Here is a 16,852-nt window from a genome sequence, read left to right as displayed (position 1 = left end):
ATATTAATAACTTTTATTACAGTTCCACTGAAATGGATAAAATAACATGACAGTAAGAGGAGAAAAATGACGTTTTATGAGCAGATCTATGTGTCTTTTTTCTTCCTACGTTGAACCTATAATGATGTCTTGAGCAAAAGTATAAGTGTAATTACTGGTCAAAACAAGTTCAAAACCCAGAAATCTCCTCCCAGCTACACCTCCACATCATGACAACCCTCTTCACGAGAGTATGACAGCGTAGCTTATTATAGTTTATTGCGGCAGGAATGTCTTAGATTTCATCCAAAAAAGAAATGATTAGAAGAGATATGATCTCTAAACTCACTCTGACTTTACAGTCGAGTTGGCTCATATTGTAAATAAAGTAAAGTAAGCCTTCATACAAGTCTGCAATTAAAAGATCTACAACCCTAATGACATATTGTTGACGGTCGCCTGAGACACAACCTGTGTGTTCTTGTCAAAGCGCCTATATATATTTTTAGACTGCTGTCTGTTCTGTCTGTGGTAAAATAAATCTAGTAGATAATTTGCAGGCCAGAATACAGAAGAAGGAAATCATAAAATAAGTAGATTATGAATGAATTACCAATAGATTAAGGCAATTAAAGTAGTTATCTAGTCATATTTTAATATGACTAGATATACTTTCATATAGTCACATTTTCATATCTTAATCTTGCTGTCATTTATAGACAGTGAATTCATTTAAATTACAAATACTGGATGAAAATTATAATAAAAGAAAAAAAAAGAAGATGTGAAGATGTTTTTCCCTCTAAAATGTCAGTTTGATCTGGGTAAAATCAGAAGCCTTTGTTGATCTCAGCCTACTTTAGAACCAGTCACGGCCCTGAATCAATCAAGACGTCCTCAAACTGTAAATCATCTGTGGTGTCAGTGGTATTGGACACCTCTGCTGGCTAATTTATCTCTTGCTCTCACATATGGGTCAGCCTTGTCAATATCAGTGACCCTGTTGTGTGTACAGGAATTTCAAAAGCCTTCGTCCTTGTGAAGGTTCCTCAAAGTCAGCTTTGTGTCTCCTGGGTCCCTGAGTCCACCTCTGCATAGCCAGGGGTAAAAAAAACAAAAACCTTTAAGGATACTTACATGGTACTAATTGCAGTAAAGCCATTTGCTTGCACACACACACATGCACATGTAACACAAGGGCATGCAGACACTTAAAGTGCACACAGGGACCTGGATTAAATGCATGAGTAAGACACTTTCATTAGACACATATATACACACACCGAGGCATCTTCATTAGACACGAAAATACACACACACTCTCTCTCACACAGACACTTTCATTAGATGGTCCCTGCACAGCTGTTAATGTCTGTAATGAATGCAAGCCCGCTCCATTTTGCATCTTTGAATTTCTATTAGCTAATTCGACTCTAAATTACATTTAGGCATTGATGTCACAGGAAGGATCGGAAGAAGTTTGCTTTTTTTGTTTCAAGTTCAAGAAAAAGAGAAATTTAAAGGTTTTAACTATGTGAAAAGCCATTACTGTCTTTTCTTTCTTTTCTTTTTTAATTATGCATACATCTTGTATGCATATTACCTTCATTTCTACTTCACTCTGGTGGGTTCTTTCCGAGAAATTCGGAACCAGGAACAATTTGTTTTAATGCAGGTGAGGTTTAAAGGTCTTTGTATGGTCTTATTAAATCAAGATGCTGCAGGTGAATTAGATCATTTTTTTTTTAAACAATTGATATCAAGATATTTGCCAGCATATTGCTTATAATTTTTGTCACTTACTAGTACTTTTTGTTTCGGAACCCTTTTATTTATGCCTATGAGGCTTTATCTATATGTGTGAATCTGCATAATTAATAAAAAGTCTAGTCTTTGGATGGCATTAGAATTAAAATCTTTATTATACTGAGATGACAATGTCTAGAAAAAGAATTTCGTATAGCAGAGATGTTGAAAACAAAGATGTTAGCAAGATTTTAGGTGTGATGTTGTATTATACATCACTAGTGATGTAAAGTCTGTATGAGTATTGTTGCTGACCACACAATTCCCTTATGACCACCTATCTTACCTATCTTGGCTACTTTTTAGAGTGATAATATGCCACGCACTAAAGCCCTAAAGGTCTAAAACTGGTCCCGTGAACATGACTATGAGCTCAGTGTACTTCAGTGTGGCTACCAAGATCTGAATAAATACCGCACCTTAGGGATGTGGTAGAACTGGAGATTCTCAGCATGACTGTAAAGCTGAATCTGCAGGAATTCCAGTATCTGATGCAACCTTGTTGACATTCTAGGGAATGTATCCAATACTTTGTGGAAATCATGTTGCTCAGAATTGATGCTGTTCTGTGAGCATGTGTGTGTGTGTTTGTGTGTGTGTGTGTGTGTGTGAGTGTGTGTGTGTTTGTGTGTGTGTGTGTGTGTAGGTGTGTATATACCCTACCCAACGTTATTATGGTGTCTTTCGGTGATTGGTGAGTGTATAATAGAAAATAATAGATTTTCAGGAACAAATAGCATAATTGTTCAAAGTGGGTGGAACTTAAAGACTTCATAAAGTTTAAATCTCATGGACATGATTGTAGGGAAACAAGAAAATGTTGAGTTATTATGATTTATTTATTTTTTTACTTTAGTTTCATTGAAGACAGTTATATACACTAACCAAACACTTTATTAGGAACACTGTATTAATACTGCACTGGGCCTTCCCTTGTTGTCAAAACCACCTCAATTTTGTATGGTATGATTCTGAAATATGTAAAGATTCCTTTAAGATTCTGGTCCATGCTGACAGGATTACATGCATCATGCAATTCCTGAACGGTTTTTCAGGTAAACGTTCTTGCTGAGTCAGAGGATTCAGATCTGGTGACTGAGAAGACCATTGAAGAACTCAATGTCATGTTCATGAAACCAGTTTGAGACAACTTTTGCTTTGTGACATGGTGCTTTATTATGCTAGAAGTAGCCATTAGATGATGGTAAATTATTCCCATGAAGAGATGTACATGCTCAGCAACAATACTCATATAAGATATGGCATTCAAGTGATGTTTGATTCTTATTAATGGTCTCAAAGTGTCAAGAAAACATTCTCCACACCATTACACCACCTCCACCAACCTGGACAGTTCATACAAGGCAGATTGTGGCCATGGATTTATGCTGCTGTTGACAGATTCTAACCCTGCCATCTGTGTGCCTCAGCAGAAATCAGGTTTAGGTTATCTTTTTCCAGTCTTACCATGGTCATAATCACTGAGATCACATTTTCTTCACGATTCTGATGGTCGATGTGAACATTACCTGATGCTGCTGGTGCATATCCTCATGATTTTATGCATTGTGCTGCTGCTACATGATTGGCTGACTAGATTATTGCAAAAATGAGTAGTTTACAGTTAGTTGTTCCTAATAAAGTGTTCAGTGAGTGTATTCTGTTATGTACCTATCATATGTGAGATGTAACTTTTCTAAAAATCTGAAAATTCGGATTGGTTGTTGTTTGTACCTGTAACATCCTGCCTTAGGAGTAACTACACTGATGTTTGGATCACATACCTAAGTACACAATGTATGTTTAAACCATTTAATGTTTTTTTGCAGCTCATTCGGTTATTTGCACTGGGTTTGTATCACTTCTTTAACATCTGACCTTGTTTTTTCTCCTGAATAAATATTTTTCTGAGGAGATCTAGGAGTGAATTCCAGTAATTTCTTCTTAACATGCTACCATGCAGACCATTACTGTGAATACCCCTGCAGATTTAGTAAGTCAGCTCCAGTGCCTGGGAATATGGCAGTACAAACTTGTGACCTTGAGGTTAATGTTTCTCTCGCCCTCGATGCTCTGGGGAAGGTGAGCTGGGTTTGACTGGCATGCTCTGTATTACTGAAAAGAATGGAGTTTAGATTAGCATTTGTCCTACTCTTAGAGGACAGAATTAAAATAGTTAGGGGAAATAGTTGAATAATTCACAAGAATAAAACCCTATTGATAACATTTATCAAATCAAAAGGCTTAATGTTCCAGCTAGTTAATGTTTCAGTCCCTTGATGCCTGATTCGAGTATTCCACTCATGTACAAGTGCTGACGTGATGGAAGTATTAGCAGGTTCAGTTTAATTGACTTTACACTGAGTTGGGGTATTTTTTAAATCAGCTATGTTCCTTGTAATTGACCTGTCAAAGAAACTGCCCCAGGACTTGCTAAGAGTTTGAGTAAAACTCAAAGTTTTGTCTGGCCATGTTAAGCAGCATTTTCATTCAGGCATTTACCAGTGCTTAACTGAATAAATCATTTACTTAAGTAAAACTGTGCCTACTTGTGCAGTCTCTAATGTCTATGGATAGAATACAAATGTACTAATGAGCTGGCTTCTTGATCTTTCTCTCTTTTACCCCAAAGCTGATTTCATGTTATTGCATGTTCACATGAAAGGGAAGTAGCACTGAGGCGTGGGACGATGACAGAAACCAGAGGTTTTCGGATCTTTCATTTCCATATTCGATGTCTTGATAATTATCCTATACACTTTTGATAATATTGCAATACACACTTTGAATGATGAAGTACCAGGTGAGCATGATGTCAAGCTGCTATACAAGTACACAATCAAGGCAAAGATTTTTACTGATAGATTTTTAACAGGTTTGTATGGACTCCACTAGATCCCTGAAGGTGTACTGTAGATTCTGGCACTAAGATGTTGGCAGCAGATCCTTTAAGTCCTGTAAGTTGCGAGGTGGGGCCTCCATGGATCAGACTTGTTTGTCCAGTACATCCCACAGATGCTCGATTGGACTGAGATCTGGAGAATTTGGAGGCCAAGTCAACACCTCAAACTCGTTGTTATGCTCATCAAACCATTCCTGAACCATTTTGGCTTTGTGGCACGGCACATTATCCTGCTGAAAGAGGCCACAGCCATCAGGGAATACCGTTTCCATTAAAGGGTGTACATGGTCTGCAACAATGATTAGGTAGGTGGAATGTTTCAAAGTAACATCCACATGGACGGCAGGACCCAAGGTTTCCCAGCAGAACATTGCCCATAGCATGACACTGCCTCCGCCGGCTTGCCTTCTTTCCATAGTGCATCCTCGTTCATCTGTTTGGTGCTCTCAATATTTATTTCTATACCTGCATTCAGATTTAGATTCAGATGGGTGTGGCCTAAACACTGGAAAACCCTGGAAATACCCAGAGACCCAAATGTCAGTGTTGTTAGTCTGTCATAAAGAAATGTGACTCCATTGCACAGTTTTTATCCTTTGTTAGTCCTATGAGCTTCATATCTGTGTGCTCACTCGCACCTGCATGAAAGCAAACACTTCTGTCACATTCCACAGGATCTCTCTCCCGATACACAGCTTTTAGTCTCATCTAGATATCAGTGTGATCCCGTGAACCTCAACAGCAAGCTAAAAAATAAAAAAAACAAAATAAAAAACAAAATAAACATTGTATCTTCTATTCTATCTCATGTTTCTATTTGTTTGAATAAATCAGCTTTTTCGATCTGAATAATGTATCCATATTTATTTATGTCCCTGGTGTACATGGTGCCTTGTGATGGATTGGATTCTCATCCAGGCTGTATTCCTACCTCATGCACAATGTTCCTGGAATAGGCTCTAGATCCACTCTTACCCTGACAAGGAAGGTTACTGAAGGTGAATGAAAGAATATTATGACTTCCTCATTTTCCAATATATTATCAGTCTTTCTTTTAGGAAAGAAGTGTATTTGTGTCTTTCTCTTAAAGGTAATGATGAACAGAATAAACACTACTAATCTTGTCCTTGTGGTCTGGTGTGGTGGTGCTGTGATTTTTTTTTATAGAAGCGACGACTCCATTAGACGCCTCATGACTGCTCCAATGGTGCTCAACAGCATTCACACATTACACACTGTCTGTAGAGCTGAGACAGACTCACAACGCAGGATTCTGAGTCATGAGGTTTTTTCCCAGAGTGCAAAGATGACCCTTTAGTGTTTCTCTCTCCAGCCTCTCTTATTTATCTCGACTGGACTGCCGAACAGTCAATTATCATTAATGATAACCATTTTCTGCTGATGGCCTACGCCCCTGTAATGTCTGTATGTTTGTCAAATGAATTTCAGTTTACCTCACACCAGGGCAAAGTTAATATTTGGGGCATTTCCTCACGGGGGATATTTGGTGCATGAAATATCAGCTATCAGGAAATAGAAATTGCAGACTGAGCTCATCTGGAAAAATGGCTTGTGCTAGCTCTGATTAACCAGCTACCATAATGGCAGATCTACTCGTTAACTTCGACAATAATGGAGAAATTTTGTGCCCTTGTTTTCATCTTCTCTCACAGGGAGGTGAGAAACCCATTACCATGTACTGTGGACCATGCTATCACAGCACCTCATTATTATGAGTCCCATTTATTAGTCTTCAAGGAATAGTTAGTTACCGCTACCTCACAGCCTTGGGGAATTACACAAAACAGAAACTGCAAGAATGCACTTTTGATGGCTCTGTTATTGCATTCCAGGGGAGGAGAAATTATGGCTTAATTTGGTCTGCTTTGGACATGATTCATGATTCAGGACAGTGTGAAATTATTATAAAATGCGCCTGATACTATTTCATCACTTTCAAACAGGATATTAAAGAATTGAAGAATGTACTAGTGGCATTTCTCAGTGTAAAGAATAGAAAGCAGGACACTGGAAGGAATAAAGGAGGTGTTTTTTTTTTGTTTTTTTTTTACATTTCTAAGGGCCACAGGTGGCTGAGTGGACTCCTCCATCACTTCACACATAATATCCCACAGGGAATAAAGAAGTCTTCAATTTCACGGTACGACTGAAATGCTAGACATGATCACAATCATATAAAAGGTGTAAGAATGCGTGTGATTTGAATGCAAATTTCAAACAATGCTTTACTCCATCAATAATCTTCATTTCCTTTTCTAGCTAAAATGCAATTTACAAAGGAGCGTGATTTTGAGTCTCCATGTTAGAAAGGATTATTTTTGTAAAACACATGAATGAAAGAGTGCACTTCTGTGAAGAGTATCAACTGGACAGCATTAAAAGAAAATGAGATCGCCAGGCCTAGAGTATGTTTTAAAACCTTCAGCAGCTGAAACGAAGCCTTAATGCAAGATGCAGAACGTCGGCCTGACATGAAGGAGATTTGACTTGGCTGACCAGGTTCATCCTGTTAAGCTGTAAGCTACTAAAGATAACTAAAAAAGGAACAAAAAAATTGGATAATTGCGATCGCTGCATTAATTTAAATGACAATGTTGGAGCTGAAGTAGGGCACTAATCACAAATCAGTTATTATTGATTATAATTATTTTATTAATTTATTTATTTTAAACAAATTATTATTGTCGTTCTCTCCAATCATCATCATCATCATCATCATCATCATCATCATCATCATCACTTGTAAATAAAAGGTAGGCTTATCCTAGATTCTGAGCAAAGCTGGTCTTGATACAGTATCAATCGTAGGATAATAAATCAAATATGAAATCGAATCATATTGAATTGTAATCTGTATTTTTGTCAAATATATAATAGAAAATATAGAATACAAAATGTGAATATACTGAAATCAGTGAGTCAGTAAGCTTAGTACTTTTCAGGAGAAGATGCAGGACTTCACTCCCTGCTTGCGTTCTGCAGTGTTAATTTTACTGAGTTGTTTTTGCCGTAACGAATTAAGTTGAAGGAGGTCTGATCTTATTTTGGCCTGAATGAAAGCAATGCTGGTTTGAAATAAAGTAGAATCATAAAGAAAGGAGTTTCCTAGAAAGTATTGTGGTCTTTTAATTGTTCTCACTGAGCCTTTGATTAAATTCTAGTTAAAAAGCAGTGGAATTTCACTATATGGTCCTGGGCATTAAAAAGAAGCATGCAGGCAGGCAAATAATCCTCTCTGAATGCTTTTCATTATACACAGATGAAAGGCAGAATTAGTTTTCACATACAAAACAAATGCTCCTTTGATCGGTTAGAGCCTTGTACATGATGTTATTCATAAAAGGCTGTCTGTAAAACTGAGTATGACCTTCCGTTAGTGCTTTTTCCTGGATCTGTAGCTTGTTCTGGGAAAACATCTCAGAGCACTATGCACATGCATTCATACATTCATTCACACATAGAGAGTGAGGATAGTAAAGATAGTGAAGGACTTCAGCCATCCAAACAACAGAAATTTTCTCTCTGTGAGGGAAGCGCTTCTGCTTACTGAAGGCCATTACATACAGAATGAGGAGGAGCTGCTTCCTGTGGGCCAGGACAACACATACAATTAGAGCTAGAGCTTTTGGTTTTTCTGGACTTTTCTGCACAACACTAAATACCACATACAGATTTCTCACAGAACATATTGCATATATTGCTTTAATTGCACATATCTGCACTTTAACACACTGTTCTATTAATAGTTTTATATTTCCTATATATATATATATATATACACAGTATATATATATATATATATATGTAGAATATAATTTTCATTCTACTCTCTATAATACAATCAGAAATGCATCAAATAGTATTTTGCTGCATGTCATACTTTACATGGCAGTGTTCGTGTCAAATCAAATTTCCAATAGAATAAGAATTTGTGAAACCCTACCAAGCCACGCTTGATGTATTTATGTATTTATGACACACAAGTCTAGATAATATACAAGTGTTCTGTTGAGAATATGAATTACGCAAGACATCACAGATACTGAGGCTATGAGGACAAAGGGATAAAAAGCAGGCTTAACTCAGGACTGAGTGACACAACAGCTGCATAAAGTTTTTCAGGCAAAGGATTAGAGAGTAAAGAGAAGTGCAAAGCAATCAAACACAAATCCTTGAAAAGTTTTCACAGTTTCAAGCTGGAATTAATAATTGATTTTTTATTTCCTGTGTGACCAAGTGGACTTTCATGAAAGCCCCCTGATGTGGATGTGATTGCACCATCCAGGAATTTCATCCACTGTTAGATATCATTCTTTTAAAGCCTCTGGCTGCCAGGCTTACCCAGTTGCAGTATGTTTGCAGAAAGACAGCAAAGATGTGGTTTCTACAATCTCCACGTTTGGTTTACTGTGTCTGTCATACAAATTTATCAGGAAGACTATTAATAAGATAACAAAATGGCACAAAAAATCCATATGAAATGCAGGACCCTGGAGAACCTGGTAAATTAATCACCACAGCTTAACAGCCAGGCTCATTAGAGCAAAATAAATGTGTGCAATGAGGGACGAAGAATCCTTTACCCTAACAAATATGTACAGATTATATCACACAAACCTAGACCCCCTACAGTGCCATGAAAAAAGTTTTTACCCCTCCTTGTTTATATTTGTCACGCCTAATTGTTTCTGATCATCAAACAAAGACAACCCTCACGGGAAAACCTTTATTTTAAAAGAGTTTATAAAATTCTCGCCTAATGGCACCGCCAACGGGTGACATGATTTAACTAATTAACAATCATAACTGGACTGATGATTAGACACTGAGCCATTTCATGTGAAGAGCAAGTACAAGAATAGAGGCAGACTCAAGTCTTCAAGATTTTCCTCAGCACTACTCAGCCACAACTGGACCCACTCGCATATTCTAGCCGAACCCAACCATCCCACTGAGTCAGCAGCCCAAGACCTGAAGTGAATATTTTCCTGCCTGGGGGTGGGTGGGTGGCTGGAGATGGTGTTAAGAACTGTTGGTTTAAACTATAACGCAGCTCAGACTATTTTGTTTAATTTGCTGTACTAGTACAACCTGTTGTAATTTATTTCTTAATTAAACTATACAAAAACTCGAGCTAATCTGAAAGCCACCTGAAGGTTGGAGGTCTGTAGCTATTGACTCTGTAGAAAATTGGCAACTTCTGTGCATGTGCTGACCCCGCTCTGTGATTTTACGTCGGCTACTACTTCGTGACTGAGTTGCTGTTGTTCCCAACTGCTTCCACTTTGTTATAATACCACTAACAGACTGTGGAATATATAGTAGTGAGGAAATTTCATGAATGGACTTATTGCACAGGTGGCAGCCTATCATGGTACCACACTTGAATTCACTGAGTTCCTGAGAGGGAACCATTCTTTCACCAATGTTTGTAGAAACAATTTGCTGCCTAGCTTCTTGATTTTATACTCCTGTGGTCATAAAAGTGACTGGAACAGCTGAATTCAATGATTTGGAGAGGTGTACCAAAACGTTTGGGAAGATATATAAGTACATGTTCTGTTCTGTATTGTATTTTCTTTTTTCTATCTAAACAACTATTTCTGTTGTTTTAAATGATGTTTGATGAAACAAATACATCAAACGCCAAGGCTTCCCCCATGTGAAGTACTAAAATGACTAAAATTAGTAGATTACATGATTCTTGTAGGATAGCATTAACCTGGATCACGTTTTCAGTTAATTGATGAATCTATGTGCAAACCATTTGAGTTTTTTTGGAGGGAAGCTTATCAACCAGAAAGCTCCTCTCCACAGTTCAGTCTCTCAATCTATTTATTCTGCCTGTATAATTATGACTTGAATTAGCTAGAACCCTGAAATTGGAAATCAAAACAAAATTACATTACAGGCTTTTCGAAGCACCTTTTCCTGTCAGGGCTCAGTGACAAGTCAACTCCACAGTTCCTCTCTGACACGCTTGTGTGAACATCTCAACACATCCCTGACCAATCTCAGGCAGTCCTGATGAGTGTTTGCGTGGGAGTTTTGATGACTAAATACATTTGCATGGTCCAGCAAATGGAAACGATTTGATTCAAGCTACAACATTTAGGATTATACCACGAGACATGCTGCACAAAATGACAATATGTATCAATATTATGTGAATAATGTTCTCCATATTGTTTATCCTTGAAGGCAAGATGATTATTACCAACACCAGGAAAGATGATTCCTTACATAACTAAGAACTGTGAGGAGTTGGATAATAGATGGCTGAGTAGCTGAGCAACATTACAAAACCTTGCATTTGGCCAAAAAAGCAGAGCGAACTAGTAACAACGAATAGGTGCTCAATAATCTGAAAAGACAGAGTGACGGGGCGTAGCAGAGACGACCATGACAAACACAGAACCCTAATAGGATTACAGCGTTAAGCAGAACACTTAGGAATGGTCCTGCCTGACCGAATTGCATTTGTGTATTAAGAACATTAAATCCGTGTCCTTCATTCGTCAGCTGCAGCATTTTATTGTGGCCTTGGAGGTGAAAGATTTTTTATATGGGTCTAGTCAATATGCTAGTTGACTGTGGAGGACAAACTGTGACAGAAACAGGAAGAATGGCATTATGAAGATTGCACCTATTGATCTGGATGGAACTAGGCACCTCTCACAAAAAAGTGATGGGTCAGAGCATCATGAACCTTCACCTCAAGGGTGACAGCAGGCGACAACAGTGAGGCCAGTGAAAAATGTTTCATCACGCTCATGAATCTGTATAGCTCCTGCTAGGTGCACTCCATCACAGGAACGTAATGGAATCAGGAGGCCGGTGGCGACGCGTGGAGGCAACCTGATTGCCTGAGACCTTTAATTTACCGCTCTCCAACCTCCGACCATGCCGCTGGAACCCAGTGTGCCAGACCAGACACACTCCAGATCAGGTCTTACTAATATATTCAATACCATGTAGCAAAGACCTGAATATAATTAGGATTCTTTTGGAAACTTCACTGCACTAATTTCCATTTTGAACAGCTGACAGTTTGCTGTCAGCAAAAAAAATATCCATGTGGGTGGATCAAACTAGGAATCCACATTACAGCTTCTAAAATCATAATTTACCTAACATCAAATTGATTTTTTAATTGAACATTTTTTTTAATTTCTGTTGGCCAAAATGTTAACACTCTTAAAAAAGACTTTTTTTTTTTTTTTTTAAAAAAAAGGATTTTGCCATCGTTTCCAAAAGCAATTCTGAATGCTCTGGTTTTCCTGTATATCTCATTTTGCTTCATCTTTGACTTTTGCCTGTTTTTGACCATGTTTCTGAATTTTTCTTTGAGTTTTAGCCTGATTTTTACTTCCCAATGTAGTCTTGACCAATTCTCACTCACCAGCCATGTCTTCTATGTCATCTGACAGGGAGGCTGTAGACTCTCACATGCTTCCTCCGTGTCACATGAAACCTAGGTGAAGCTCCTGCAATAACACAGTGTGGTGGAATACACTCAGAAGAACATGCTACTTCCCTCTTCCACACACATGGAAGTGGCTAGTGGCTAGTGTCACTTTGATTGACAGGAGAGAGATTAATGCCATCCCTCACATTCCGAGAGCACTGCTGGTTTGACAATTTTATCTTGGACGCTCGGCTACGAAAGCGTCCAAGAAAACTCTCCTATGCAAACTCCAGATTATAGGTTTTTATAAATATTAAGCTCTTGCTTCCACCCACTTGCCTCTGATTTGTAACAGTAGAGGAAGCGAATAACCTTTTTTTTAAGTGTAGCTAATTCAAGCTCCACCGCTTGCTGATGACTAAATCACTTGAGCAAATTACTGATAATCTAACACTCCAAGAAAAATCAATCCTGGTCGAGAGAGAGATCTCTGATAATTCTGGACCTTAACCAATGTTAGACCAGGCTTACTAACTCATTTAAACCTGGCTACAGAACACACCCACTTCCACATCCCGATGAGTCTGTATGCTCAAACCTGGGCCATTTTTGTCTTACTCAACATGGACAAATCGGTGGAAAGAAAAAAAAAATCTCATAGCATGCATCTAGCTTTAGGTGCACTGCAGAGATCAGTTACACAATGACTTTAACAAGCATTAATTCTGGTTTGGCAGCATGACCTAAATATTCAGTTAATATTACATGATCATACATCTATCTGAGATCTGACAATTCCTCTTTGTATATATTAGCAGCGTATTTACATAATTTAGTGCAGGCTTACAATCTAAGGGTCAGTCACTGGAAATGGCACTATTACTGAGGGCCAAAATGTCTATTCTGTAAAACTATAAAACAGCAGCCACATTTAAATTCATACATATTGACTGCATGTGCAGAATTAAAATTTCAAGCTTAAGGTCTGGCTCTGTTCTGGCAGCAAGGATTCAGGTGACTTCACTGCTGTCATTTCACAGAAGTATGTGGGTCAGGTTCAGTGTAAGCTAGGAATTTTTGTCTGAAGCGTTAAAACCATCTGGAAGCTCTAAAAAATGATTTCGGAAGTTACCTTTTCGGTGTTGCTCTCTGTGACAACAACGAATGTAAAAAGCACAGCTGCAATACTGAAAGTTATATAACACACATCTTATTAAATTTATTATTAATATTAAAGCTTTTCCTTTTTTTTCATTTAAATTAATTCCACTCAGCGTCTTATAAATTCCAGTGCTGTCCCAAACTTAACCCTAACAATTCACGACTTGTCACATGAGATAAGTATGAGATAAGCATATAGTATAAGTGAAATCATGAGCTCAGTATTATGAAGGATTAGCCTCACCAGGCAAACGCTGAAAAACTCATACTCACTGTATCTCTCTGAAGCTCTCAAACACAGATGTGGCTTTTTTTGCTCCATCATCACTAACCCAGAATGATGACCCACATTTATCATCATAAAAAAATGGGCTGGGAGGCACTGTTTAAGCTAAATCTCTGAGTAGGCAAGACAGAGAAGACAAAGAGAGTACCTCCTTCAAATCTAATTTCAATGCTCAACTTTAGGCTATTTTTTTTTTTTTTAATAAAGGAGATGTCCGACAGCCACAATGATGTCTGTTTTCTAATAAACTGAAGAACACAGATGGATGGTCCTACCTTTAATCAAACTGATAATGATCTAGCTAATATCTCTTGACCTGACAGACAGCTTGTTTGTTGATTAAGATAAGCAGAGTTATTTGGGCTAACAAACTTCTGGTTATTATTTTTGAACCTTGGCAAATTAAAAAGCAGGTCACCTTGTCTAGGCAGTGAGTGAATAACCTTGCTGGTCTGTATATGTTCAGATTTGCTTCTGTTCTCGTTCTAAGTATATATGAACATGTCAATAGGGTAAATGAGTAGATGCCGACTGTCAGTGGTTTGTGTAGCAAAACCTCAGTGTCATTTAGAAGGATCGACCTTTTTCACAGATGGAGGCATTTCATATATACAATATAATTAACAATAATTTGTTATAACCTTCCTGTGATTTAATTAGAAATATACTCGCTGGCCACTTTAATAGGAACACCTGTACATCTGTTCCATCCTATGGACCATAAAGGTTCAGGCCCGGTTACTGTTCATATCACTCATCACAGTGTGAAAAAATGTCCAAACAGGACATTTAAATAAAGTAAAAACACATTGCCTAGCCTTTTTTCTCCCACTCAACTGTCCACTGTAGGTTCAGATGACTCCATTTGTATTCACATTGTTACATCTCCACAGGTGTCTTCTTTGCTTCCCATTAAGTAGCTGCTCACTTTCTGCTCTGTGACCGGATCATGATCTTTCCTACACTGCAGAGTACAGTTTGTAAATGTGTGTCTCCATGGAGCTGTCTTCTCATATTTGGTTGTGTGATGGTGGATCAATTAACCTTCATTCATTTATCTCACAGCTCTTTCAACCCATAAGAAATTATTTTTTGTTATATTTTATTTTATTATGTTTTATTTGTTATATTTTTGTTATATTTTGTACTCTTAAATTCTAGTATTTATTTCTTTTTGTTATATTTCTACTTTATTTATTTATTTATTTATTTATTTATTTATTTATTTATTTATTATTTTACCTCATTACCTATGCTTGTGGATACTATTGGAAGTTGTAAATTTCCCATTGGGATGAATAAAGTATCTATCTATCTATCTATCTATCTATCTATCTATCTATCTATCTATCTATCTATCTATCTATCTATCTATCTATCTATCTATCTATCTATCTATCTATCTTTTATAATCTGCTTTTACAGTTGTGTTGATCCTTTGTTCTGTTTTATCTCAAACTCAGATAAAAGGCTTTGGGTATCTGTCAGCTTTTAGGGCATGAATCTGTCAAATTTCTTGTACAGTACATTACAGGAGAAATAAAAGTGAATATTCCCTTTGACTGATTTTTGTTACATGTTAATAAGATAGAATGAGTGCGATTTCACATGAAATAAAACATGATGAAAGGAAAAAGTGGTAAATATGAACAAGTTTGTAATTTAAGTGTATCATTTTAATACGTGTAGTCTTACAGTTTCAGGCAACCAGGGTATGAATTATGTTGTTATAAAAAAAAACGTTTAGGAAAAAATAAGAAATAAATCACCTACAAATCATTATTTAAATGGGTATAATCCCCAGTAGCTTTCTAGACCTTTTGTCAAAATTGAATAACAAGCAAATAAACAAACAAAAATAAAAAATGAAATTTTTTAAATAAAAAAATGTTTTTTTGGGGAGCACACTCATCTAAAAACTAGTTGTTTTTTTTAATAATGTGTGTGAGAAATTTATTTGCATTATTTGTATTTCATTTGCAATTAAAATCTGCATGTTAAGAAATTCTATTTACTAAAATGTTTCTCTTCAGTATTAAATATTTTAGACCTGAATATTAAAAATGTAGGGCACTGCAAGATGTTTTAAATATTTATTTCAGCCATACTGTTTTAGCCTTTTAATATATAGATATTTGGGGGACCACAGGATTTCATCTCTGCAGGACCTACAGCATGCACTGGGGTGGTTTACAGCCGAGTGTCAAAGCGGCTGGGATAAGGATCAGCTCCAAATCTGTGGCCATGGTTCTCAACTGGAAAAAGGTGGCTTGTCTCCTCCAGGTGGGAGGGGTGTTCCTCCCTCAAGGGGAAGAGTTTAAGTATCTCAGGGTCTTGTTTAAGAGTGAGGGAAGGATGGAGCATGAGATTGACAGACGGATCGGTGCAGTGGCAGCAGTAATGTGATCTATGTACCGGTCTGTTGTGGTGAACAAGGAGCTGAGCTGAAAGGCTAAGCTCTGGATTTACCAGTCAATCTACGTCCCTACTCTCACCTATGGTCATGAGATTTGGGTCATGACCGAAAGGATGAGATCTTGGATGCAAGTGGCCAAAATGAGTTTCCTTTGTAGGGTGGCGGTGCGTTCCCTTAGAGATAGGGTAAGGAGCACTGTCACCCAGGAGGAGCTCGGAGTAGAGCTGCTGTTCCTCCACATTGAAAAGGGCCAGTTGAGGTTGCTCAGGCATCTGTCTCGGATGTCTCCTGGACGTCTCCCTGGGGAGGTGTTCCGGGCATGCCCCACCGGGAAGAGACCCTGGGGAAGACCGAGGACACGTTGGAGGGACTATGTCTCTCGGCTGACCTGAGAACACCTTGGAATCCCCCCGGAAGAGTTGGAGGAAGTGTCTAGGGAGAGGGAAGTTTGGGCATCCCTGCTTAGACTGCTGCCCCCGCGACCTGGCTCCGGATGAGCGGGAGACAATGACAATGACACATGATATTTAGAATCAAATCTTATATATCATTAATAAATAAATAATAAATAAATAAATAATCTTAATATGTGTTGAAATACTTTTATTTCTTACCTCTTTTACTGCATTTCATTATCTAACACCTCCATAGAAAATACCATTAGTAATTAAAGCTGTAATAGAAAAATGATTAGTGATAAAAAAAAGTAAGTATAAGAAAAAGAAAGACCTAGATCACTTTTGGTACACTTCTATCCTCTTATAGCGAACACTTCTGTCTTGCGACACTACTAATAAAAAAAAAAAAAAGGCTGTTTTTTCGGTCGACAGCGCTGACCTCTGTATCTTTTCAACGATTGTATGACATTTTCAA

Source organism: Hemibagrus wyckioides, linkage group LG13 (assembly GCF_019097595.1).
Source record: "Hemibagrus wyckioides isolate EC202008001 linkage group LG13, SWU_Hwy_1.0, whole genome shotgun sequence".
NCBI classification, from domain to species: Eukaryota; Metazoa; Chordata; class Actinopteri; order Siluriformes; family Bagridae; genus Hemibagrus; species Hemibagrus wyckioides.
The sequence above is the reverse complement of the archived record's forward strand: the minus strand, read 5'-3'. Positions refer to the sequence as shown.